The 25,457-nt window shown below is 42.1% G+C and overlaps 1 protein-coding gene across 6 annotated transcripts in view; it reads left to right on the top strand.

Annotated features, from left to right (window-relative positions):
* Positions 1–25,457, top strand: part of LOC137764148 (RE1-silencing transcription factor-like) — a 190,924-nt gene that overhangs the window by 144,701 nt on the left and 20,766 nt on the right. Inside the window, exon 1 of one of the 6 annotated variants that reach the window (XM_068542885.1) lies at positions 21,087–21,233. The exons of 4 other annotated variants lie outside the window; for them this stretch is intronic. The gene's annotated coding sequence lies outside the window, so the exon portion shown is untranslated. Of the gene's footprint in view, positions 1–21,086; positions 21,234–21,882; positions 22,270–25,457 lie in introns of those variants that run through there. One more of the 6 variants, XM_068542884.1, reaches the window with a different exon arrangement.

The raw sequence follows: 25,457 nt of genomic DNA, 5'->3' as shown, positions 1-25,457 counted from the left end.
CTGGATTGACCATATATTTACATTTCAGTTTTTGAAAGAATAATTCTTGTTATAATAAAAAATTCAAATAGCAAGAAAATGATTATTTGAAAGCAGAAATCTCCTGTCATCCTACTTCCCAAATCACCACAAATAGTTTGAAACATTATTCCAGATATTTTTTCAAACCAATATATACCCTTTTTATTTTTATTTTTTTTTATTTTTTATTTTTTGGCCACACCGTGCAGCTTGCAGGATCCTAGTTCCCTGACTAGGGATTGAACCCAGGCCCATGGCAGTGAAAGTGCAGAGTCCTAACCACTGGACTGCCAGGGAATTCCCATATACTCTTTTTAAAAAATTAAAAACTGGTTCATACTATATGATCTGTTCTGAAATCTGCTTTTTAAAAATTGTACAATGTGACTTAGATACCTTTTTCTACCAATATACAGTACCATTTTCCCCTTTTTTCCCTCTATTTAAGCCGTATTTATCTATATGAAACATTTATTTTAAAAAAAATTTTTATTGGAGTATAGTTGATTTACAGTGTTGTGTTACTTTCTGCTGTACAGTGCAGTGAATCAGTTATACGTATACATATATCCATTCTTTTTTAAATTCGTTTACCATATAGGTTATTACAGAATATTGAGTAGAGTTCCCTGTGCTATACAGTAGGTCCTTATTAGTTATCTATTTTATATATAGTGGTGTGTATATGTCAATCCCAGTCTCCCAATTTATCCCTCCCCCCATTTTTTCCCTTCTAGAAACTATATGTCTATGATTACATCCAAAACCAATTCCTATTGATGAACATTTGGACTGTTTCCAGTTTTTTGTGATTGCAAATAGTGCTGCAATAACCATCTCTCTCTCTCTCTCTCTCTCTCTCTCTCTGTATGTGTGTGTGTGTGTATATATATATACACATACACACATATATATGTATATATATGTATATATATATTTTTCCCCCAAATATTTCTGTAGAGTAAATTCTTAGAAATGGAGTTGCTAGGACAAAGTGTATGCACAATGAAGTCTTCAGGAGTCTACCCTCCCAAGCCGAATTACCCTCCCAAGAGGTGATACCAATTTACATGGCAACTTAACCATGTATGAGGCTGCTTAGAGATTTCTTTATGAGGGTTACTAATTTATTTACTTTACATTTTTACCCTACTGGAACTGAAAAAGCAATGTAAACACCAGCAAATAAATATGTTATTTATTTTAAAATTATTCATTTATTTATTTATTTTTGGCTGCACTGGGTCTTCATTGCTGTGCGTGGGCTTTCTCTAGTTGTAGCAAACAGGGGCTACTCTTTGTTAACATGCATGGGCTCCTTGCAGTGGCTTCTTTTGTCGCGGACCACGGGCTCTAGGCGTGCGGGCTTCAGTAGTTGTGGCACGCGGGCTCAGTAGTTGTGGCATGCAGGCTCCAGAGCGCGGGCTCAGTAGCTGTGGTGCACGGGCTTAGTTGCTCCACAGCATGTGGGATCCTCCCGGACCAGGGATCGAACCTGTGTCTCCTGTATTGGCAGGCGTATTCTTAACCACTGGAACACCAGGGAAGTGGACTTATCAAAATTACTTATCAAAATTAACAACTTGCTCATTAATACTTGTTTCAAGACCCTCACCTTGCTATGCTCACCAATGCTAAACTATTATATTATAAACTCTGCCCATTCCCGACCAGTTCCCTGCCTTACCAGACCAGCTTAAAGTCATCTGACCTGGGCCTGAAACCCTATAAATATCCTCCTCTTATTATTAAGAGTCTGTCAAGGTGCTGTTCCTTCTTTCTGCAGTATTAAAATAAACTTAGCTTTGCTTAGTCAACAAGTGTCTTGGTGGTTTTATGGGAGGTTAATGATTGACAACAATAATCTACATCACAGGATTGTCATGAGCAGTCAATGAAATCAAATCCTGAAAACATCTCTAAACAGTAATGTACTTTCCAATGCACAGCAGACAGTGCCTAAGATGGTGCCCAATTATCACTTCCCTCCTCTTCCTGTTTCTTGAACTGCCCAGGCCTAATGTGGCCTGAGAAACTTAGAAGAGAATGGCAAAGAACTGACATTTACTGAGCACTTGAGACAACACTATGCCAGGCACTCTGCTGGGAGTTCTCCATTTATGACCTCACTTTGTTCTCACATTAGACTTGGCAAGATGGCATTATTATTCTGATTTTCCAGACTAAGAGATGGAGACTGAGAGAGGTTAAAGGATTTGCCTGAGGTCTAAGTAGCAAAGCCAGGATTCCATCCAGGTCTCTCTGACTCAGCTTGTACTTTCCCTCCTATTACTACTTTACTTCCCAGGCTTGTAGAGTTTTCATTGCAATTGTGGAAGGTCAGGCTGAGATTTCAGGGCAGGAGGCCACTCAGCTCCTTATATAAGAACCCCAAAGGAGAAACTCATATTCTAGGGCAGCACTGATCAAATTGAAATATAATGCAAGCCACATATGTAATTGAAAATTATGACTAGCAGTCATAACTGAAAATAATGAAAAGAAACAAGTGAAATTAATTCTTTAAATTTTTCAATTTAGAGTAATTATAGATTCACAGAAATTGCAAAAATAGTACAGAGGGATTCGATGTCCTCCTTCGTCTACTTTCCTCCAATTATAACATCTTATATGATTATGGTATAATATCAAAACAGGAAAATTGATATAGGTACAATCCACAGTCCCTATTCGGATTTATCACATTTACATGCATATAGAGCTGTTCCATCACCACAACAATCTCCTTTGCGGTGTCCCTGTATAATCAATCACAAGCCACCACCCCATCCCCCCAACCCCACAAACACACCCCCCTCTCCATTCTTAATATCTGGTCACATCTAATCTATTCTCCATATCTATAATTTTGTCAGTTTGAGAACACTACATAGATGGTATCATGCACTGTATTAGTTTCCTAGGGCTGCTGTAACAAATTGCCACAAACTGGGGGTTTAAAAAGAGAAATTTATTCTCTCACAGTTCTGGAGGCTGGAAGTCCAAAATCAAGGTCAGCAGAGCCATGCTGCCTCTGAATGGCCTCTAGGGGAGGATCCATTCCATGCCTCTTCTAAATTCTGGTGGTTGCCAGCTTCCTTGGCTTGTGGCCACATCACTCCAATCTCTGCTTTAGTCTTCACACTGCCTTCTCTGTTTTCTCCTCTGTGTATCTCTTATAAGGACACCTGTCTTTGGATTTAGGACACACCCAGATAATCTGGGATGATCTCCTTATTTCAAGATCCTTCATTTAAGTACATGTGCAAAGGTTTTATGACAGCACTATGCTAGGCATGTGTGGCTGGAGCCCAGTGAGTGAGAGTGAAAAAAAGGAAAGAAATATAGTAGGAGATGTTAGGGGAAGAATAGAAGGAGGAGATGCAAAAATTAGAATACTAGTTGTTAAATGACTTAATTGTTGCTTGAAATCAAAGTATGGATGGTATATGTTATTAGCTATTAAGTGACTTTGTGAACATGGACTTAATGTCAGGAGAGATAATCTTCACATCTGTTCTGAGCCAAAAAATCCAAGTGAACTATGCTTGTCCTAAACCTAGATTATGCATCTCTGTCAGATTCAGTGTCTCAGTGCTCTGCGGACAGTGTTAGGTAAACAGTGCCAATATTTCCCCCTTCATTTTCCTCTTTTCTAGATTACATGCAGACTAGCTTCTTATGGAAACATTCTATCTTCTGAGCACAACATCAGAATTTAGATTTCATTTTCATCCAAATCAATACACTTGATTCAGTTAAGGTTTCACTGTGTTGATGCCGAAAGCTTGGCCTCTGTGCACTGGTGCTGAATTGAATCTTGGAGACAGAGTTTTGGGTGAAGTAGAAAAGAAGAGCTTTATTGCTTTGCCAGGCAAAGGGAGACACAGCAGGATTCTGCCCTTGAAAACTATGTGTCCCCTGGGCTTCCCTGGTGGCACAGTGTTTAAGAATCCGCCTGCCAATGCAGGGGACATGGGTTTGAGCCCTGCTCTGGGAAGATCCCACATGCCGTGGAGCAACTAAGCCTGTGTGCCACAACTACTGAAGCCCGCATGCCTAGAGCTCGTGCTCTGCAACAAGAGAAACCATCGCAATGAGAAGCCCACGCACTGCAATGAAGAGTAGCCCCCACTCACTGCAACTAGAGAAAGCCCATGCACAGCAACGAAGACCCAATGCAGTCAAAATAAATAAATAATAAATATATTTTAAAAAAAAAGAAAACTATGTGTCCCAACCCAGGAGGATTTAGTGAGAAGTTTTATAGCAGTAGTTCAAGGGTGGAGTTGCTGACAAAATTAGGGTGTGTGCGGGGCCTGCACTCCTCTAATCGGGTCTCAGGTAATATTTTTTTAAAAAATTAATTAATTAATTAATTTTAAAAAATTATTTATTTTTATTTATTTATTATTTTTAGCTGTGTTGGGTCTTCGTTGCTGCACGCCGGCTTTCTCTTAGTTGTGGCATGCGGGCTTCTCATTGCAGTGGCTTTGCCTGTTGCAGAGCATGGGCTCTAGGCACGTGGGCTTCAATAGTTGTGGCACGCGGGCTCAGTAGTTATGGCTCGCAGGCTCTAGAGTGCAGGTTCAGTAGTTGTGGTGCACGGGCTTAGTTGCTCCACGGCATGTGGGATCTTCCCAAACCAGGGCTTGAACCCGTGTGCCCTGCATTGGCAGGTGGATTCTTAACCACTGCACCACCAGGGAAGCCCTAATTTATTTATTTAATTTATTTATTTTTGGCTGCATTGGGTCTTTGTTGCTGTGCGCAGGCTTTCTCTAGTTGGGGCAAGCAGGGGCTACTCTTTGTTTTGGTGCGCTGGCTTCTCACCGTGGTGCCTTCTCTTGTTGCGGAGCACGGGCTCTAGGAGCGTGGGCTTCAGTAGTTGTGGCTCACGGGCTGTAGAGCGCAGGCTCAGTTGTTGTGGCACATGGGCTTAGTTGCTCCACAGCATGTGGGATCTTCCCGGGCCAGGGCTTGAACTCATGTCCCCTAGCATTGGCAGGTAGATTCTTTACCACTGTGCCACCAGGGAACCCCCTCAGGTAATCCTGATGAGCCTCTCTGCTTCCTTTAATCTGGCCTCAGGTAATCTTCTCTGATATGAGGAATGCTGACATAATCCATTTTGGGGGTTTTAATTCTATAAAGAGCTTAAAGACATTGTTAAGCGTATTCCTTGAGGGGGAACCAGGACCCTGCTCCAAGGCTGCACTACTGTTTCTTGGTGGCTCCTCCTTTGTCTCTGCATCCCCTCCCTTCCCTGATTAGCAACTGTTTGAACCTGCCCTTTGGAACTCAGCGAAAGTCATGGAGGCTGAAACCTATTCCCTACAAACAAGAATCGAGGGATACGGAAAGGCTTCCATGCCCAGAAGCCCCACAGGGTCCTGCTTGGTTTCACTATTGAAAGGGTCAGTAATACCCACTCACTGTGGCATAAAAATTATTTTTATCAGAAGGCATTTGAGTTTGTGAACTCTCTTATCTTCCTAAAAACAGAACTAACATGAACTCAAATCCCCTACCCTAGAGGCCATCCCTGGGATCCACCAGGGATGATTGACTCTTATCAAGAGCCATGAGAAGTCTCCACACCACATGTAAACAGACATTGTCACAAAACTATCCTATCTCCCATCTGTTCTCCTGAGGCCCATTTATCTTTCCAGAACGTCATTTGTTTCCCCATGAATGCCCTTTCTCCCTCCCTTTCCCTTATTGAGAACTCATTTGTTTCCCCATAAGTGTTTCTCTCCCTCCCCTTCCCCATTAAGATGGTATATAATAAGCCCTAAATTCTAACTGCCCCTTGAGTCACATTTTTCTGCGCACCCTCTACATACCTTAACGAAAATATGGTGATTGAATGTTATCTTTTGTTAATCTGTCTTTTGTCAGTTGAATTCAAAAGACCTGAATCAAGGGCTTCCCTGGTGGCGCAGTGGTTAAGAATCTGCCTGCCAGAGCTCTACCCACCACCAGAGCCTCCCATCAAGCCTCTTAGATAGCCTCAACCACCAGAGGGCAGACAACAGAAGCAAGAAAAACTACAATCCTGCAGCCTGTGGACCAAAAACCACAGGTACAGAAAGATAGACAAGATGAAAAGGCAGAGGGCTATGTACCAGATGAAGGAACAAGAAAAAACCCCAGAAAAACAACTAAATGAAGTGGAGATAGGCAACCTTCCAGAAAAAGAATTCAGAATAATGATAGTGAAGATGATCCAGGACCTCCGAATAAGAATGGAGGCAAAGATTGAGAAGATACAAGAAATGATTAACAAAGACCTAGAAGAATTAAAGAACAAACAAACAGAGATGACCAATACAATAACTGAAATGAAAACTACACTAGAAGGAATCAATAGCAGAATAACTGAGGCAGAAGAACGGATAAGTGACCTGGAAGACAGAATGGTGGAATTCACTGCTGCGGAACAGACTAAAGAAAAAAGAATGAAAAGAAATGAAGACAGCCTAAGAGACCTCTGGGACAACATTAAACGCAACAACATTTGCATTATAGGGGTCCCAGAAGGAGAAGAGAGAGAGAAAGGACCAGAGAAAATATTTGAAGAGATTATAGTCGAAAACTTCCCTAACATGGGAAAGGAAATAGCCACCCAAGTCCAGGAAGCGCAGAGAGTCCCATACAGAATAAACCCAAGGAGAAACACGCCGAGACACATAGTAATCAAAGTGGCAAAAATTAAAGACAAAGAAAAATTATTGAAAGCAGCAAGGGAAAAACGACAAATAACATACAAGGGAACTCCCATAAGGTTAACAGCTGATTTCTCAGCAGAAACTCTGCAAGCCAGAAGGGAGTGGCATGATATACTTAAAGTGATGAAAGGGAAGAACCTACAACCAAGATTACTCTACCCGGCAAGGATCTCATTTAGATTCGATGGAGAAATCAAAAGCTTTACAGACAAGCAAAAGCTACGAGAATTCAGCACCACCAAACCAGCTCTACAACAAATGCTAAAGGAACTTCTCTAAGTGGGAAACACAAGAGAAGAAAAGGACCTACAAAAACAAACCCAAAACAATTAAGAAAATGGTCATAGGAACATACATATCGATAATTACCTTAAACGTGAATGGATTAAATGCCCCAACAAAAAGACATAGACTGGCTGAATGGATACAAAAACAAGACCCATATATATGCTGTCTACAAGAGACCCACTTTAGACCTAGGGACACATACAGACTGAAAGTGAGGGGATGGAAAAAGATATTCCATGCAAATGGAAATCAAAAGAAAGCTGGAGTAGCTATACTCATATCAGATAAAATAGACTTTAAAATAAAGAATGTTACAAGAGACAAGGAAGGACACTACATAATGATCCAGGGATCAATCCAAGAAGAAGATATAACAATTATAAATATATATGCACCCAACATAGGAGCACCTCAATACATAAGGCAACTGCTAACAGCTATAAAAGAGGAAATCGACAGTAACACAATAATAGTGGGGGACTTTAACACTTCACTTACACCAATGGACAGATCATCCAAAATGAAAATAAATAAGGAAACAGAAGCTTTAAATGACACAATAGACCAGATAGATTTAATAGATATACATAGGACATTCCATCCAAAAACAGCAGATTACACGTTCTTCTCAAGTGCGCACGGAACATTCTCCAGGATAGATCACATCTTGGGTCACAAATCAAGCCTCAGTAAATTTAAGAAAATTGAAATCATATCAAGCATCTTTTCTGACCACAACGCTATGAGATTAGAAATGAATTACAGGGAAAAAAACGTAAAAAAGACAAACACATGGAGGCTAAACAATACGTTACTAAATAACCAAGAGATCACTGAAGAAATCAAAGAGGAAATCAAAAAATACCTAGAGACAAATGACAATGAAAACACGACGACCCAAAACCTATGGGATGCAGCAAAAGCGGTTCTAAGAGGGAAGTTTATAGCTATACAAGCCTACCTAAAGAAACAAGAAAAATCTCAAGTAAACAATCTAACCTTACACCTAAAGAAACTAGAGAAAGAAGAACAAACAAAACCCAAAGTTAGCAGAAGGAAAGAAATCATAAAGATCAGAGCAGAAATAAATGAAATAGAAACAAAGAAAACAATAGCAAAGATCAATACAACTAAAAGTAGGTTCTTTGAGAAGATAAACAAAATTGATAAGCCATTAGCCAGACTCATCAAGAAAAAGAGGGAGAGGACTCAAATCAATAAAATCAGAAATGAAAAAGGAGAAGTTACAACAGACACCGCAGAAATACAAGGCATCCTAAGAGACTACTACAAGCAACTTTATGCCAACAAAATGGACAACCTGGAAGAAATGGACAAATTCTTAGAAAGGTATAACCTTCCAAGACTGAATCAGGAAGAAATAGAAAATATGAACAGACAAATCACAAGTAATGAAATTGAAACTGTGATTAAAAATCTTCCAACAAACAAAAGTCCAGGACCAGATGGCTTCACAGGTGAATTCTATCAAACATTTAGAGAAAAGCTAACACCCATCCTTCTCAAACTCTTCCAAAAAATTGCAGAGGAAGGAACACTCCCAAACTCATTCTATGAGGCCACCATCACCCTGATACCAAAACCAGACAAAGACACTACAAAAAAAGAAAATTACAGACCAATATCACTGATGAATATAGATGCAAAAATCCTCAACAAAATACTAGCAAACAGAATCCAACAACACATTAAAAGGATCATACACCACGATCAAGTGGGATTTATCCCAGGGATGCAAGGATTCTTCAATATACGCAAATCAATCAATGTGATACACCATATTAACAAATTGAAGAATAAAAACCATATGATCATCTCAATAGATGCAGAAAAAGCTTTTGACAAAATTCAACACCCATTTCTGATAAAAACTCTCCAGAAAGTGGGCATAGAGGGAACCTACCTCAACATAATAAAGGCCATATATGACAAACCCACAGCAAACATCATTCTCAATGGTGAAAAACTGAAAGCATTTCCCCTAAGATCAGGAACGAGACAAGGATGTCCACTCTCACCACTATTATTCAACATAGTTCTGGAAGTCCTAGCCACGGCCATCAGAGAAGAAAAAGAAATAAAAGGAATACAAATTGGAAAAGAAGAAGTAAAACTGTCACTGTTTGCGGATGACATGATACTATACATAGAGAATCCTAAAACTGCCACCAGAAAACTGCTAGAGCTAATTAATGAATATGGTAAAGTTGCAGGATACAAAATTAATGCACAGAAATCTCTTGCATTCCTATACACTAATGATGAAAAATCTGAACGAGAAATTATGGAAACACTCCCATTTACCATTGCAACAAAAAGAATAAAATACTTAGGAATAAACCTACCTAGGGAGACAAAAGACCTGTATGCAGAAAACTATAAGACACTGATGAAAGAAATTAAAGATGATACCAACAGATGGAGAGATATACCATGTTCTTGGATTGGAAGAATCAACATTGTGAAAATGAGTATACTACCCAAAGCAATCTACAGATTCAATGCAATCCCTATCAAATTACCAATGGCATTTTTTACAGAGCTAGAACAAATCATCTTAAAATTTGTATGGAGACACAAAAGACCCCAAATAGCCAAAGCAGTCTTGAGGGAAGAAAATGGAGCTGGAGGAATCAGACTCCCTGACTTCAGACTCTACTACAAAGCTACAGTAATCAAGACAATATGGTACTGGCACAAAAACAGAAACATAGATCAATGGAACAAGATAGAAAGCCCAGAGATTAACCCACACACCTATGGTCAACTAATCTATGACAAAGGAGGCAAAGATATACAATGGAGAAAAGACAGTCTCTTCAATAAGTGGTGCTGGGAAAACTGGACAGCTACATGTAAAAGAATGAAATTAGAATACTCCCTAACACCATACACAAAAATAAACTCAAAATGGATTAGAGACCTAAATGTAAGACTGGACACTATAAAACTCTTAGAGGAAAACATAGGAAGAACACTCTTTGACATAAATCACAGCAAGATCTTTTTTGATCCACCTCCTAGAGTAATGGAAATAAAAACAAAAATAAACAAGTGGGACCTAATGAAACTTCAAAGCTTTTGCACAGCAAAGGAAACCATAAACAAGACGAAAAGACAACCCTCAGAATGGGAGAAAATATTTGCAAATGAATCAATGGACAAAGGATTAATCTCCAAAATATATAAACAGCTCATTCAGCTCAATATCAAAGAAACAAACACCCCAATCCAAAAATGGGCAGAAGACCTAAATAGACATTTCTCCAAAGAAGACATACAGACGGCCACGAAGCACATGAAAAGATGCTCAACATCACTAATTATTAGAGAAATGCAAATCAAAACTACAATGAGGTATCACCTCACTCCTGTTACAATGGGCATCATCAGAAAATCTACAAACAACAAATGCTGGAGAGGGTGTGGAGAAAAGGGAACCCTCTTGCACTGTTGGTGGGAATGTAAATTGATACAGCCACTATGGAGAACAATATGGAGGTTCCTTAAAAAACTAAAAATAGAATTACCATATGACCCAGCAATCCCACTACTGGGCATATACCCAGAGAATACCGTAATTCAAAAAGACACATGCACCCGAATGTTCATTGCAGCACTATTTACAATAGCCAGGTCATGGAAGCAACCTAAATGCCCATCAGCAGACGAATGGATAAAGAAGAAGTGGTACATATATACAATGGAATATTACTCAGCCATAAAAAGGAACGAAATTGAGTCATTTGTTGAGACGTGGATGGATCTAGAGACTGTCATACAGAGTGAAGTAAGTCAGAAAGAGAAAAACAAATATCGTATATTAATGCATGTATGTGGAACCTAGAAAAATGGTACAGATGAGCCAGTTTGCAGGGCAGAAGTTGAGACACAGATGTAGAGAATGGACATATGGACACCAAGGGGGGAAAACTGTGGTGAGGTGGGGATGGTGGTGTGCTGAATTGGGCGATTGGGATTGACATGTATACAGCGATGTGTATAAAATTGATGCCTAATAAGAACCTGCAGTATAAAAAAACAAACAAAACAACTAATACTAAACTTTCATTGGGTTATTTGTATGGAAATATGTTAATATAAATGTTTCAGACATTACATGAAATTTCTAAAAATCTTATATTTGTATTTGTATGGAAATATGTATGGAAATATGTTAATATAAATGTTTCAGACATTACATGAAATTTCTAAAAATCTTATATGTTCTGGTATAATGTTATAAGTAATAATCCTAGTTATTACTTTAAAATGTATATCTCAGAAATAATTAATTTTCTTGTCAACTGCATTATTATGAACTTTCATCAAATCTTTAACCGTGGTCATTTTTAAGTCTTTTGTCATTTACATACAGTTCTGGGTGTACTCTGATGATTTTGCAAATATGTTCCTATAAAAGGGTTCCATCTTCAAGAAATTCATGGAAAAGACTCTGACAAGTACAGGTTTCTGGTAACTGACTGTACTGCTGAACTGAATGAATAAGCATTTTCAGAACTCTAATGAAAAACTGATGAACTCATAAAAGTGCTAACAAAAGATCAAGATGAAAAAAAAAATTAATTACATGGGACTGAGTGAACTGATGAGGATGAGTATAATTTTTGTGACTTTCTGTCTGAATTTAAAAAAAAAAAAATCCCACAAGGACTCAGAGGCAAAGAATATACAAATCAATTTTCACTGCAAAGTAAAGGAGCTGTTACAGTGGAGGATTACTGGACTGAATGTCAATATTATGACATAGTATGAGTGTGTTTCATGTTTGGTAATTGCAATCATCGTTGCTTTTGTTGTGGTCATCCATGTACAATGCTTGGTGTCAGTCTATTTATCTCTTGTAAAAATAAAATACAGTGTGTGTGTGTGAAAAAAAAAAAATGAAAAGATTGAAGACAATCTCAGAGATTTCTGGGACAACACTAAATGCATGAACATTCTAATTATAGGGGTCCCAGTAGACGAAGAGAAAAAGAAATGGTCTGAGAAAATATTTGAAGAGATTATAGTCGAAAACTTCCCTAACACGTGAAAGAATATAGTCACCCAAGTCCAGGAAGCACAGAGAGTCCCATACAGGATAAACCCTAGGAGAAACACAACAAGATACATATTAATCAACCTTACAATAATTAAATTAAAAAAAAAAAAAAAAAAAAAAGAATCTGCCTGCCAATGCAGGGGACACGGGTTCGAGCCCTGGTCTGGGAAGATCCCACATGCCATGGAGCAGCTAAGCCTGTGAGCCACAACTACTGAGCCTGCGCGTCTGGAGCCTGTGCTCTGCAATGGGAGAGGCCGCGACAGTGAGAGGCCTGCGCACCGCGATGAAGAGTGGCCCCCGCTCACCGCAACTGGAGAAAGCCCTCGCACAGAAACGAAGACCCAACACAGCCATAAATAAATAAATAAATAAATAAATAAAAAACAAAAACAGAGGCTGTTTAAAAAAAAAAAAAAAAAAAAAAAGACCTGAATCAAGAAAGAATGAGTACACGAAAAGTTTTTGTTGTTGGTGTTCTTTTTTTTAATTAAAGTATAGTTGATATACAATGTTGTGTTAATTTTTGTTGTACAGCAAAATGATTCACTTATACATATATATACATTCTTTTTTTAATATTCTTTTCCATTATGGTTTGTCTTAGGATATTGAATAAAGTTCCCTGTGCTATACAGTAGAAATCTGTTGTCTATCAATTCTATATATAATAACTTATATCTGCTAACTCCAACCTCCCACTGCCATCCCTCCCCCAACCCCCACCCACCCTTGGCAACCACAAGTCTGTTCTCTATATCCATGAGTCTGTTACTGTTTCTTAAATAGGTTCGTTTGTGTCATATTTTATTTTATTTTTTTTAAGAAATTTATTTATTTATTTATTTATTTTGGGCTGTGTTGGGTCTTCATTGCTGCGTGCGGGCTTTCTCTGGTTGCAGCGAGTGGGGGCTACTCTTCATTTTGGTGTGCGGGCTTCTCATTGCGGAGCACAGGCTCTAGGTGCGTGGACTTCAGTAGTTGTGGCTCGTGGGCTCTAGAGCGCAGGCTCAGTAGTTGTGGCGCATGGGCTTAGTTGCTCTGTGGCATGTGGGATCTTCCTGGACCAGGGATCAAACCCATGTCCCCTGCATTGGCAGGCAGATTCTTAACCACTGCGCCACCAGGAAAGTCCCTGTGTCATATTTTAGATTCCACATATAAGTGATATCATATGGTATTTTTCTTTCTGATTTACTTCATTTACTATGATAATCTCTATCTCCATCCAAATTGCTGCAATGGCATTATTTCATTCTTTTTTAGGGCTGAGTGGTATTCCATTGTATATATGTACCATATCTTCTTTATCCATTCATCTGTCAATGGACATTTAGGTTGCTTCCCTGTCTTGGCTATTGTGAATAGTGCTGCTATGAACATAGGGGTGCATGTATCTTTTTGAGTTATAGTTTTGTTGGTATATATGCCCAGGAGTGGGATTGCTGGATCATATGATAATTTTATTCTTAGTTTTCTGAGGAACCTCTATACTGTTTTCCATAGTGGCTGCACCAACTAACATTCTCACCAATAGCGTAGGAGAGTTCTATGGGAAAAGTTTTAACTCCTAGACACTTTTGTATGAGTGTATTAAAATTTGTTTATTAATTCACCAGCTGGGCTTTAGGATTGTTTCAGTTCTTGGACACTAATCTATAGGGTTTTTTGCATGGCATAAGTTTTCAATTCTCCTCAGTTGATACCTGGAATGGCATATCTAGATTGTATTCTACGTGTCTCTATAAGAAACTTTAAGACTATTTTCCAGAATGGTTGTTTTGGGGGATGTTGAGCCAAAAGACAGAAGCAAGCCAAAGATTGGGAGAAGTGAGGATTTATTACTTGCAGCAAATAAGGAGAACACTTGGGATGTCTCCCAAAGCAGTGTCTCCCAAACAGCAAAATTGGGGAACTTTTTAGCTAAAGGTACATACATATTCTTGAAGGAGCTAGAGCAGAGAATTCAACACAGAACTGGGACATAGGTTGACAGAGTCCAAGCTTTAGGTGATAGAAGTCAGAAAAGGTCAATATCATCATTGCATCCTCCACCTGGGTAGGGGCCTTGGTTCCTGCAGAACTCAAAGATATGTAACAGATTGTTATTTATATCCCTTGAGGAGGAACTAAACTCGTCTTATCTCTGAACTATTGTTTCCTGACTGTTTTTCCTTTGTTCCTTTCTTTCCTAATTTCCCTTAAGATCATTAATTACTGAGGCAAGTGTTGTGCCAGGCTGAGATGCAGAAAGCTTAGGCCAAATTAGTTTCTCTTATGTCGGGAAAGCCATGCCTGGTTCTCTTTCTCTGGGGACCCCCTACCCTATCAGTTGTACCAGTTTTCATTTCCATTATCAATAGATGAGAGCTCTAGTTGCTCAGCTTCCTCATCAGCACCTTACATGGTTAGCTATGTTACTTTTAGCCATTCTGGTAGGTTAAGTGATTATTTGAAGACAAATAAGGAAATGTCCATTGAAGAAACATTTATTTATAAAACCAGCACCTGGTTTTAGCTTTGGCTGGGTTGATATAAATACTTTGTTTGATTTTATTGACTGTGTCAGAAATAAGATCATGTGGAGAACACACAACACAATTCTTTATCTCTTCAGGTCCTCATGGTCAGGTCAGAAAGGATAGAAAAAGTATGTACAATAGTATACCTCTCATGGTACTCTGGAAGATTTTGTCTCTTTTTGGGAGGAAGGGAAAGACTGCCAGAAGTCGTCTTTTGAATCAAGTCCCATTTCCCCTAAATTGACAATGAGCTTTGTAGGTTACAATGTCAATGCTGGGGCATGAGTATTTTAAAAGCAATGGAGGACAATAGGGGTTTCCCTTGCCAGAAGGTAATCTTGACCTTAAAATAGGCTTAAGAGTTAAGGAAATGTGGATCTGAAGAGACTTCTTACCTTAGATATACACTATCTGTATAGCCATTGAACAAAGTAATTCATCAGGCCCAAAAGAGTAAAAGATGTTTTAGGTGAGGTCAGACTGCTGCCAGTGAAGAGAATTTAAGGCACGTGGGAAGGGCACTGGACCGGTTGGGAATCTGTGTCCCTGGATCCAAGTTCCGGCCGTGGCCTGACTAGTTGTGCAAATCTGGACAAGCCAAATGCTTGCAGGCCTGTCTCTTTTCATCTATAAAACAAGAGCTTGGACCTCTAAGATCTCTTCCAGTTGCGACATTTTGTGGTCAGCATATGACATGGAGGGAGGATTCCGGGAAAAAGGACAATAGGGAAGGCCAGAACAAAGAGACGGAATGCAGGGGAGGGGCAGGGCTGTGCAGGGACAGGGGTGTGGCTTGTATTTAAACAGGGGCAGGGAATTCCCTGGCAGTCCAGTGGTTAAGACTCCTTGCTTTCACGGCCGAGGGCCTGGGTTCAATCCCTGGTCTGGGAACTAAGGTCCCAAAAGCCGCGTAGTAGTGGTGGTGTGGCCAAAAAACAAAAGACAAGGGGCCTCCCTGGCGGTCCAGTGAGTAGGACTCTGCCCTTTCCCTGCAGGGGTCACGGGTTCGATCCCTGGTCAGGGAGAGTCCCACATGCCATGTGGTATGGCCAAAAAAAATAGAGGCAAAAAACAAAAAAACAGGGGCAAATGGAGGCCCAAATGGACTCTTAAATTCTACCAAGGAAAATCCAAGGAAAGACTGGTGTGTGGAACTAGGAGTGTGTTAGGAATACAATATGCAGAAGAGCAGGAAGGGAGATTTTCGACAGGAAGGCAGCACACAGGGACCGGTGATCTGAGAGCGTTTATTTGTCCATTCAACAAATAGCTATTGAAAAGGAGATATTTTAGGGGCCATTCAAAGAGGCAGGCCAGCATTTAGCATGCGAAAAGTCTGTGACGGATATTGAACTGGGGGTACCAATGGGGGTATGAGGGGCCCCATTTTGAGACTGTGACACCAAGCTAGGATCCTGTAAAGTTAACAAACACATGTTGAGCAACTACCATGTTATAGGCACTGGAGATAAAGACTAATTTCTCTGCTCTTCTGCACCTTGGTTCTAGTAAGGAAAGATAAACAATAAAATGGTAAATAAAATGAATAAATAAAATACATGGCATGTTTGTTAGTGATGAATGCTAATAAGAAAAACAAAGCAGGGAAGGACAGTAGGATTGGGTGTAAAGGGAATAGGGCTGTAATTCTATTAAAGAGTGTGGCCACTGAGAAGATAACATCGAACCCAGGAGGGGAGGGAGTGAGCGGGATGGACAGAGAGGTACTGGATAGTCTTTCAGAAAAAGAACAGCAAGTTGGGAGAGTAGCCAGGGTTCAAGGAGGCCAGTGAGGTGAAGGGAAGAGGAGCGAGGGGAGAGTAGTTCCAAATGTGGTCTGGGCTCCATGAGGAGGCAGGAAGGATCCCATCTCATTCTAGAGCTCCCTTGCTCACCTCCTTCCCATCCCTCAGCATTTAGGGAACACCTCTGTGGCTCAAGCTGCAGGTACTGTCATGGATAAGACACTGTGTTCCAGTTACCAGAACCAGAACAAAAGGTCGGGGCCCAACTGGCAGCGAGGGTAGATGAAGCTGCCATCAACAGCACTAGACCAGGCCTTAAATCCCTGTCTTCAGACACCGTCAGTCTTGAAGCCAGTATGGCTCAAGGCCTACTGGTGGGTCTCCCCACAGAGGTCAGAAGAAGCTACAAAGAAGAAACTAGGGCTGCCAGGTATATTGAACTAATATATATAATATATATTATATATAATATGTATAGTATATATATATTATGTATATGTTCTAGGAAATACCTGCACAAGATTCTTTTTTTTTTTAAATAAATTCATTTATTTATTTTTGGCTGCATTGGGTCTTTGTTGCCGCGTGCGGGCTTTCTCTAGCTGCGGCGAGCGGGGCTACTTTTCCTTGCGGTGCGCTGGCTTCTCATTGCGGTGGCTTCTGTTGTTGCGGAGCACGGGCTCTAGGCGAGCAGGCTTCAGTAGTTGTGGCTCGCAGGCTCTAGAGCACAGGCGCAGTAGTTGTGGTGCACGGGCTTAGTTGCTCCTCGGCATGTGGGATCTTCCTGGACCAGGGCTCGAACCCGTGTCCCCTGCATTGGCAGGCGGATTCTTAACCACTGCGCCACGAGGGAAGCCCAAGATTCAAATTTTAACAGAATAAAAAGCACCTTATTGCTGTACAGCAGAAACTAACACAACGTTGTAAATCAACTATATTCCAATAAAAACTAATTGAAAAAAAAATCACCTTAGACTTCTAAGCTGCTGAGAATTTTAGCCATCAATAGTGCAACCTCTTCATTTTACAGAAGAAAGTCAAGAGCAGTGATTTCTCAAAGCAACATAGGGAAGGAGAAACCGTTCTCTAGCCTATCTGGCCAGTGCACTGTCTAATCTGTTGCCGGAAAAATGGGGCAGGAGAGGATGGTCATGTCCCAGGTCTCCAGTGAGTTCCTGGGACGGGCGCCAAGTGAGGGTCCTTGGCTTCTCGAAGGAAAGAATTCAAGAGCGAGTAAAGTGAAAGCAAATTTGTTTAGAGAGATACACATTCCATAGATGGAGTGGGGGCTGTCTCAGAAGGCTAGAGGCCCTGGGGTGTGCAGGTGTTTACTTTTTATGGACTGGGTAATTTCAAAGGCTAACAAGTGGGAGGAATATTCTATCTATCTTGGAGAAGGGGCAGGGATTTCCAGGAATTGGGGCACCACCCACTTTTTGGCCTTTTATGGTCAGCCTTGGAACTGTGATGGCACCTGTGTGTGTTTCATTTAGCATGCTAATGTATTACAATGAACATATAATGAGGCTCAAAGTCTACTGGAAATCTAATCTTCTGCCATCTTTGGCCTAGTAGGTTCTAACCCGTTTCTGCCATATCCTGATCTTCGTAATGGTTATATCATTCTTTTAATTGTTGTGCCCTGCCCCCTTCCTTTTCTGTCTCAAATCCATCACAACTTTTGTTACCGTCACCAAAAGTTTCAGAATAAGATTGTAGAGAGCACAACGCAATATTTTAAGTTACTGTAAGTTATTGTTAAGTTATTGTAAGTTATTGTAAGTTATTGTTAAGTTATTGTAAGTCACTGTGAACTAAATGAGAAATGGAAATTGTGCTGACTCAGAGAACACAAATTTCAGAGCCAGATTTTAATCCCTACAGGATCAGTTATATCTGGAGGAGACTCCTGGAGGTGCAAGCTGGAAATGTAGGGAAGAATGGGAGAAAGGCCCCAGGTATTCGTCCAATGTTACCTCTTTGGCTGGTGATAGTGATAGTGGAACCATAACGTTTCAACATCAGGATGGAGATGTTGTACCCTAATTTTTAATCAACACAAACCTTGAGTAAGATGTAACTTTTAAAGTGGATTATTGAACTTCAGTGTAACATTAAAAAGAGCTCAGTCAAATTGAGCTCTTCCTAAAGAAAAAGCAAATCATGGTCAGGAATAAAAAGCATAGAAGCTCAAAACAATATTTAACCAAACTTATGAAGTGACTCTCTAGAGAAAAATATTACTAAGAACATATGATAATTAAAAAATTTTAAATGATGAATTAAATTTCTGGGAAAGAATCCATGGGCTCAGATTTTAAAAACCAGAAATCAGTGACAGTTTAAAGTCTTTATTTTGCAGAAGATCTTAAATTTTGGATGCAGCAAAGTAATAGAGAGCTTCTTGAAAACAATTAATAATTAGTTTATAGAACCAGCTTCTCCATGGAAAGTTTCTATTGATTTGTAACTTGGCTTTGAATTTGACCTGTGGCCTTCATGTCATGATAATTTGGGTCACTCTGAATATGCCATCTCTTAAACAAGGGCCTCCGCTAATTTTAAATGAATGCAGCCGCTGATTTGCCATTCATCTATTTGCATCACAATATGTGGGAATAAATTCCCAATTAATAAAACATTTCCAGTAAGCAGTCAGACTGAGGAATGAAGGACATTTATCTAGTAAGTTTAAAAAGAGATGTTGCCTTTTTGGACATGAAAAAGGGAAAGAATGTTAACATTTTTGAGGGCTTTGATAGAGGACAGAATTGTTCCCTGGGCTACAGCATCTAAAAAACCCATGCATCCTCAAATTAGATTTTAGTTTAAAAAAATTTTTTTAAAGTGAATAAATGTAGAAACGTTTGGGGAATTCCGTGGTGGTGCAGTGTTTAGGACCTGGTGTTTTCACTGCCAGGGGCCCGGGTTCCATCCCTGGTCAGGGAACTCTGATTCCTGCAAGCCATGTGGTGTGGCCAAAAAAAAAAAAAGTTTATTACCAGGCCTACAAAGGTTTTCTTCCTTCTTTCCTTTCTTCCTTCCTTTCATTCTTTCTACCCTCCCCCCACTCCCCATTCTCTGTCTTTTTTTTTACCGGTCCCTTCTGCATTTTTCTTTTTCTTTTGGGATCAATGAAGGTGAATACTTCTTGATTCACGGGGAGAGTTTGCATTTGATATTAAGTATCAAAACCTTTGGTGGTTAAGCACCATAGGACCTTCATTCCATTTTGCATCTGACATTGCATTAATTAATGACATTGTCAACAGTTAGGAAAAGAGGTCTACTGAGGAGTAGACCAGAGAGTCTGGAAGCTCTCTCCTAAGAGAAGAAAGTGAAGGAACTTTAAAGAGAAGGAACTGGGGGAGCCTGAGAAGGAGGTAGGGAAGTCTCAGGTAGGTTTTTGAGCTTGCTGTTTTCACTGTGTATAATGTTCCTTCCCTTATTTTCTACCTGTTGCAATTCTCCCAGTTCTCAAGGCCAGATCAGATAATCATCTACTGTGACGTTTCTAGATCCTCTTAGTTAGAAACTATCTCCCTCCTCTAAGAACCCCCAAAGCACTTGCTGCTACCTACCTCTTTTATAAAACTGCTGATAGTCCAACTTATCTAGATCTGGGTAGTCAGGACCTCGAATGCCACACTAAGGGGTTTAAGGGAGCCATTCAGTTTCTGAGGACAGCTGCTATTTAAGACATCTAAGGCATTTCTGGTACAAAAAGAAGGGAAGGGGGCATGAAACTACTCTCTCTCTCTCTCTAGCATATTACTATGTACCAGGTAGCATGCATGGGTTACCCCACTTTATAAACGTGGAAGCAGGTTACTCTCCAAAACTTGCTCAGGAAGCAGCCTCCACGTCCTCACCACCCTCTATACCCTCTGTAATTTGAGGGTAATTACTAGCTACACTGAAATAGTGCTTTGAAGGCTCAGCAATGACCTTCCACGTCTAGGGACTTGTCCCCTCTGTCCTCGTTCTCACAATTTTGAATCCACGACCTTACTGAAATATTTTCTTTTCACAACTCACTAACTGCGTTTTTTTGGCTTACAGTTTAAAATTTGGAAGGCATTTTTTACGTAGAAGCTTAAAACGAAGCTTAATTAGTTAAGGGTGGCGACTTGAAGAGATTCTGAAAGGTATTTTCAAGCACTTTAGACTTGAAAGGGAGGGTGACAAAGCTTATACATTTTTCTTTTAACAGTGTTGTTCTCATGCATGCACGCCAGGGCTGGGAGTTAACTTTTCTGATGTTTATGATGGAAATCAAGAAAGGGAGGCGGGCTCGCTTCTCTTTAGACCTAAGGGTCAGAGTTGGGGGTCTGGGGAGGTTAGGGTCTGCTATCCGTGGGCGCGGCCCCAGCACCGCCGGGGCCCAGAGCAACCTCCTTCATCCAGGGGCGGGGCGCGCCAGGCGGCCACGCGCGGGGGCGGTGGAGGGGGCGTGTCCCGCGGGCGCGCGCGGGCGGTGGAGGGGGCGTGTCCCGGGAGTGGCGGCGGCGGCGGCGGCGCGGGCCGGGTGCGCGGCGCAGCCTCCTGTGTTGGAATGTGCGGCTCCCGAGAGCTCACGGCGCAGGAGCAGAGCAAGCGCCGCCGAGGCCCGGGGCCCCAGGCGGCGGCGGCGGCGGCGGCCGGGACGGCAGGGCGAGAGCCGGAGGCCTGAACACTCTCTGCAGCCCCTCTCCTGGGTCTTCGTGGGCCTCGACTGCCCCAGCGTCCAACTTTTCCGCCCTCTCCCTCCCCTCCCCCGAAACTCCAGCAACAAAGAAAAGTAGTCCGAGAAGGAGCGGCGACGCGGGTCGTCGCCCCTCCTCGCCCAGGAAGGCCGGTAAGCGTGGCGCGGTCTGGGAGACGGTCGGGTGGGGGCGGCGGGCCGGCCGGGCGGTCGTGGCGGCGGTGGCCGCGGGAGGGGGAGGGCGCGGAAGGACGCGGAGCGAGGCGCTGTCCAGGGCTGATTTGCAGATACTGTGGCTTCAGCGGTGGCGGCCGCGTCGGGCGGGGACTGGCGGCTGAGCGGGATCGGGTTACACCGTCGCGGTCCGGGGGCTGGGCCGGGGGCATTGGTGGGGAGCGGCGCGGCGCCGGGACCCCCTCCCCAGTTGAGGCCGGGCCGCCGCCTCCGCGCGGGCCCGGGCGTCCCTGGGAGTCTTGTCGGGAGGCCAGGAGCGGAGCTGCTTGGGGCCCTAGTTCTGAAACTTCCTCTCGTGCTCCTCCTGCTCCAGGTCTCGCCGCAGCTCCTGGCCTGCCGGCGGTCCTCCCGCCCCCTCCCTCTGCGGCCTCTCCCTTTCGCCGGAAGGCGCCGCTGAGTGCGGCCGGGAGGGTTGAGTCAGCCTGGGGCTCGGGCGGTTCTGCCAATGGGGCTGGACAGCGATTTCTGCGCTCGGGCCGCCCCGCCGCCGGGGCCCTCTGCGCGGGGCCACCTAGCCGCCGCCGTCGGCGGGGCCGGGGCGCGCGTCCCGCGGGGCGCCGTGGGGGAGTGAACCCGCAAACTTCCGGGGCGCGGGGGGCCCCCTCCGGCGCTCGGGGCCCGGCGCCTCGGGAGGGCGCTCGCGGCGGCTCCTCGGCCCCCTGCGGAGGGCGAGCCTGGGGCCGGCGAGCAGCCGGGACGGCGGCGACGCGGTAACTTTCCTCCCTCTTCCCGGACTCGGGCGCGCGGGGCAGGAGGGGGCAGCCTGGACTGGGGAAGACTTGGTTTGGCCCAGCGGCACCCCGAGTTTGCCCGTCTTGCAGTCTTTAGTGTTGGGGAGCCCAGGGAAAGGTTCAGGACGAGTGTGGCGGCAACTGGTGTGTCAGTGGTGCCGTGAGCGGGCCGAGCCGAGAGGAAGCGAGAGCTCCCGAGTTTGCAAAGAGCTGCTTTGTGTTTGGTACGTATTTTGAGAAAATGGCCGAATGCCTATTTCAGTTAGGAATGCCGCCGCCGAGGCAGGCGCTGGTGGCAGCAGCACGTAGGAATTCGCGCAGCACGTTGGGCTTTCGGACTGTGCTTGGACAGTCTTCCCGACCAACGTTAAAATCCCTTTGGGGATGGTAGTGAGGGTTTGGGAAGAATTAGAAATTACCGAGTAGTCTGGGCTGTTATGTTAAACCCTTGGACAGCGTTTGCTTTGTGTGATGGCATTTGATTCCAACTTTTGTTGGTACCTATGACTCAACCGGTTTGTGTTTATGCACTTGGGTGAGACGGATTACTTTTTGTATTTTGGGTTTAACATTTTTTTTTAGCCTTTGCCACCTATTTTGCTTTTTCTAATTTGCAGGAGAACACCTAATTTGAGAATTACACCTTTTAGATTGGAAAGTAGCGTGGTTAAGACAGTTTATAAAAAACCCCAACACGTTTTGAAGGTGATCTTGTTATGGCTCCGCCAGGCAAGTGGGCCAAGTCAAGCGCAATGCAAGAAAGTTACTGATTTGGAGATGAGTTGTCCAGTTATTTTATTAGGGGATTTGAAAGTTTCTGTATTTTCATTTGTGTATTTTTGAATACACCAAATTTCCCTTTTCACAGGAAGAAAGGTCCGTAACTTTTGTTTACTTTGAAGTAGGTCATCATCAAAAAAAGAAACTAAGTGGTACTTTAATGGTACTAAGTACGTTTTCAGAGTACATTGGACCCTGGAACAACAGGAGTTTGAACTGTGTGGGTCCACTTACATGTGGATTTTTTTTTCAAGAAATATACTGGAGGGCTTCCCTGGTGGCGCAGTGGTTGAGAGTCTGCCTGCCAATGCAGGGGACACGAGTTCGAGCCCTGGTCTGGGAAGATCCCACATGCCGCGGAGCAACTAGGCCCGTGAGCCACGATTGCTGAGCCTGTGCTCCGCAACAAGAGAGGCCGCGACAGTGAGAGGCCCGCGCACCACGATGAAGAGTGGACCCCGCTCGCCGCAACTAGAGGAAATCCTCGCATAAAAAACAAAGACCCAACACAGCCAAAATTAAATAAATAAATAAATAAATAAATAAAAATTAAAAAAAATATATACTGGAAAGTTTCTTAGAGATTTGCAACATTTTGAAAAAATTTACAGATGATACACATAACCTAGAAATATCGAAAAAATTTAGAAAAAGGTACCTCATGAGTGCATAAAATATATGTAGATAATAGTGTATTTTATCATTTGCTACCATAAAATATATATAAATCTAATAAAAAGTTAAAATTTATCAAAAATTACACGAACACAGACCACACATGGCACCATTCTGGTCCAGAGAAATGTATACAAATGTAAAGATGCAGCAGTAACTCATAACTGCATAATATTAACTGTAGTCCATACTGTAGTACTGTAATAATTTCATAGCTGCCTCTTTTTGCTATTTTGGTGAGTGCAAGTGTTGCAGGTATTCCACTCAAAACGTCTTGTGAGTCTAATCATTTCTGGGTGAGCAGTTGGTCTCTCCAGTAAATTGTGTTTGCAGTAAAAAAAAACAAAAAAACAAAAAAAAACTCACCTCTCGCAGTTCCTGAGTGTTTTTCATCGTGTTTAGTGTGATACCAGAAACCTTGAATAACACCGTGGGACCCATATGAAGTGCTCTAGTGATGCTGGAAATGCTCCCAAGAAGTAAAGTCATGACATTAGAAGAAAAAGTTGAATTGCTTGATATGTACCATAAACTGAGTTCTGTAGTTTCTGTTACCCGCCATTTCAAGATCAATGAGTCCAGTGTAAGGATTGTTGTAAAAAAAGAAAAGGACATTTGGAAACTGTCTCTGCATTTTTGCCAGCAGACATGAAAGACTTGCATTTTTTGCGAAATGCCTTTCTATCGCATATTGAAAATGCATCTTTTACGTGGGTATAGTATTACTATAAGAAAGGCATACCTATAGAGTCTAATATGATTAGAGAAAAAGGGAAGTTATATGACAACTTAAAGCAAAAGGAATGTGAAGTTTCTAAATCTGGAGAATTTAATGCCAGCAGAGGATAGTTTGGTAATTTTAGAAAAAAATATCAAGATACCAGAACCGGCTTTGAGTTCCCAGATGCCGTGAACACAATTATTAAAGAGAAAGGCTGTCTTCCTAAACCAGGTTTTGAACACAGAGAAATGTGCCCTACTCTGGAAAAAATTGCCAAAAAGGTCATCCATTAGTAAGAAAGAGAAGCGAGCATCAGGATTTAAGGCTGATTGAAGACTAACATGTTTTGTGCAAATTGATTTTTTGATCAGGACTTCTCTTATCTATAAAGCTGCTAAGCCCACTATCCTTTTTTTTTTTTTTTTTTTTTTTTTTGGCCACGCCATATGGTTTGCGTGATCTCAGTTCCCCGACTAGGGATTGAACCTGCTCCACGGCAAAAGCCTGGAATCCTAACCACTAGGCCTCCAGGGAACTCCTGAAGCCCACTATCCTTAAAGGGAAAAAAGATAAACACCAGTTGCCATTATTTTGGTTGTACGACAAGAAGGCCTGGGCAATGAGAACACTTTTCTGGATTGGTTCCATCAGTGCTTTGTCCCTGATCACGAAGTACCTTGCAGTAAGGGACTGCATTTTAAAGTTCTTTGGTATTGGACAATGCCCCTGGCCACCTAGAACCATGAGTTCAACATTGAAGGTGTCAAAGTGGTATACTTGTCCCCCAACACAACGTCTTTGAATGAAGCCTGTGTCGAGGTGTTGTAAGGACCTTGAAGGCTCATTACGTGTGGTACTCTATGAAAGGATTGTCAATGCTATGAAAGACAACCCCGATAGAACATCATGAAAGTCTGGAAGGATCACATCATTGTGATAGAAAAAGCTGTGAAAGCCATCAAGCCTAAAACAATAAATTCTTGCTGGAGAAAACTGTGTCCAGATGTTGTGCATGACTTCACAGGATTTACGACAGCCAATCAAGGAAGTCATGAAAGAGATTGTGGGTATGGCAAAAAGATGGGGGTGGGGCGGTGAAGGGCTTCAAGATACAGATCTTGGGAATATTCAAGAGCTAATAGACACCATACCAGAGAAATTAATGGAAGTCAATTTGGAGATAAGTGCTTCTGAGCCGGTGCCAGGTGATGAGGAAAAAGACATGGAAGAAGCAGT

This window comes from Eschrichtius robustus, chromosome 4 (assembly GCF_028021215.1).
Source record: "Eschrichtius robustus isolate mEscRob2 chromosome 4, mEscRob2.pri, whole genome shotgun sequence".
NCBI classification, from domain to species: domain Eukaryota; kingdom Metazoa; phylum Chordata; class Mammalia; order Artiodactyla; family Eschrichtiidae; genus Eschrichtius; species Eschrichtius robustus.
The sequence above is the reverse complement of the archived record's forward strand: the minus strand, read 5'-3'. Positions and strand labels throughout refer to the sequence as shown.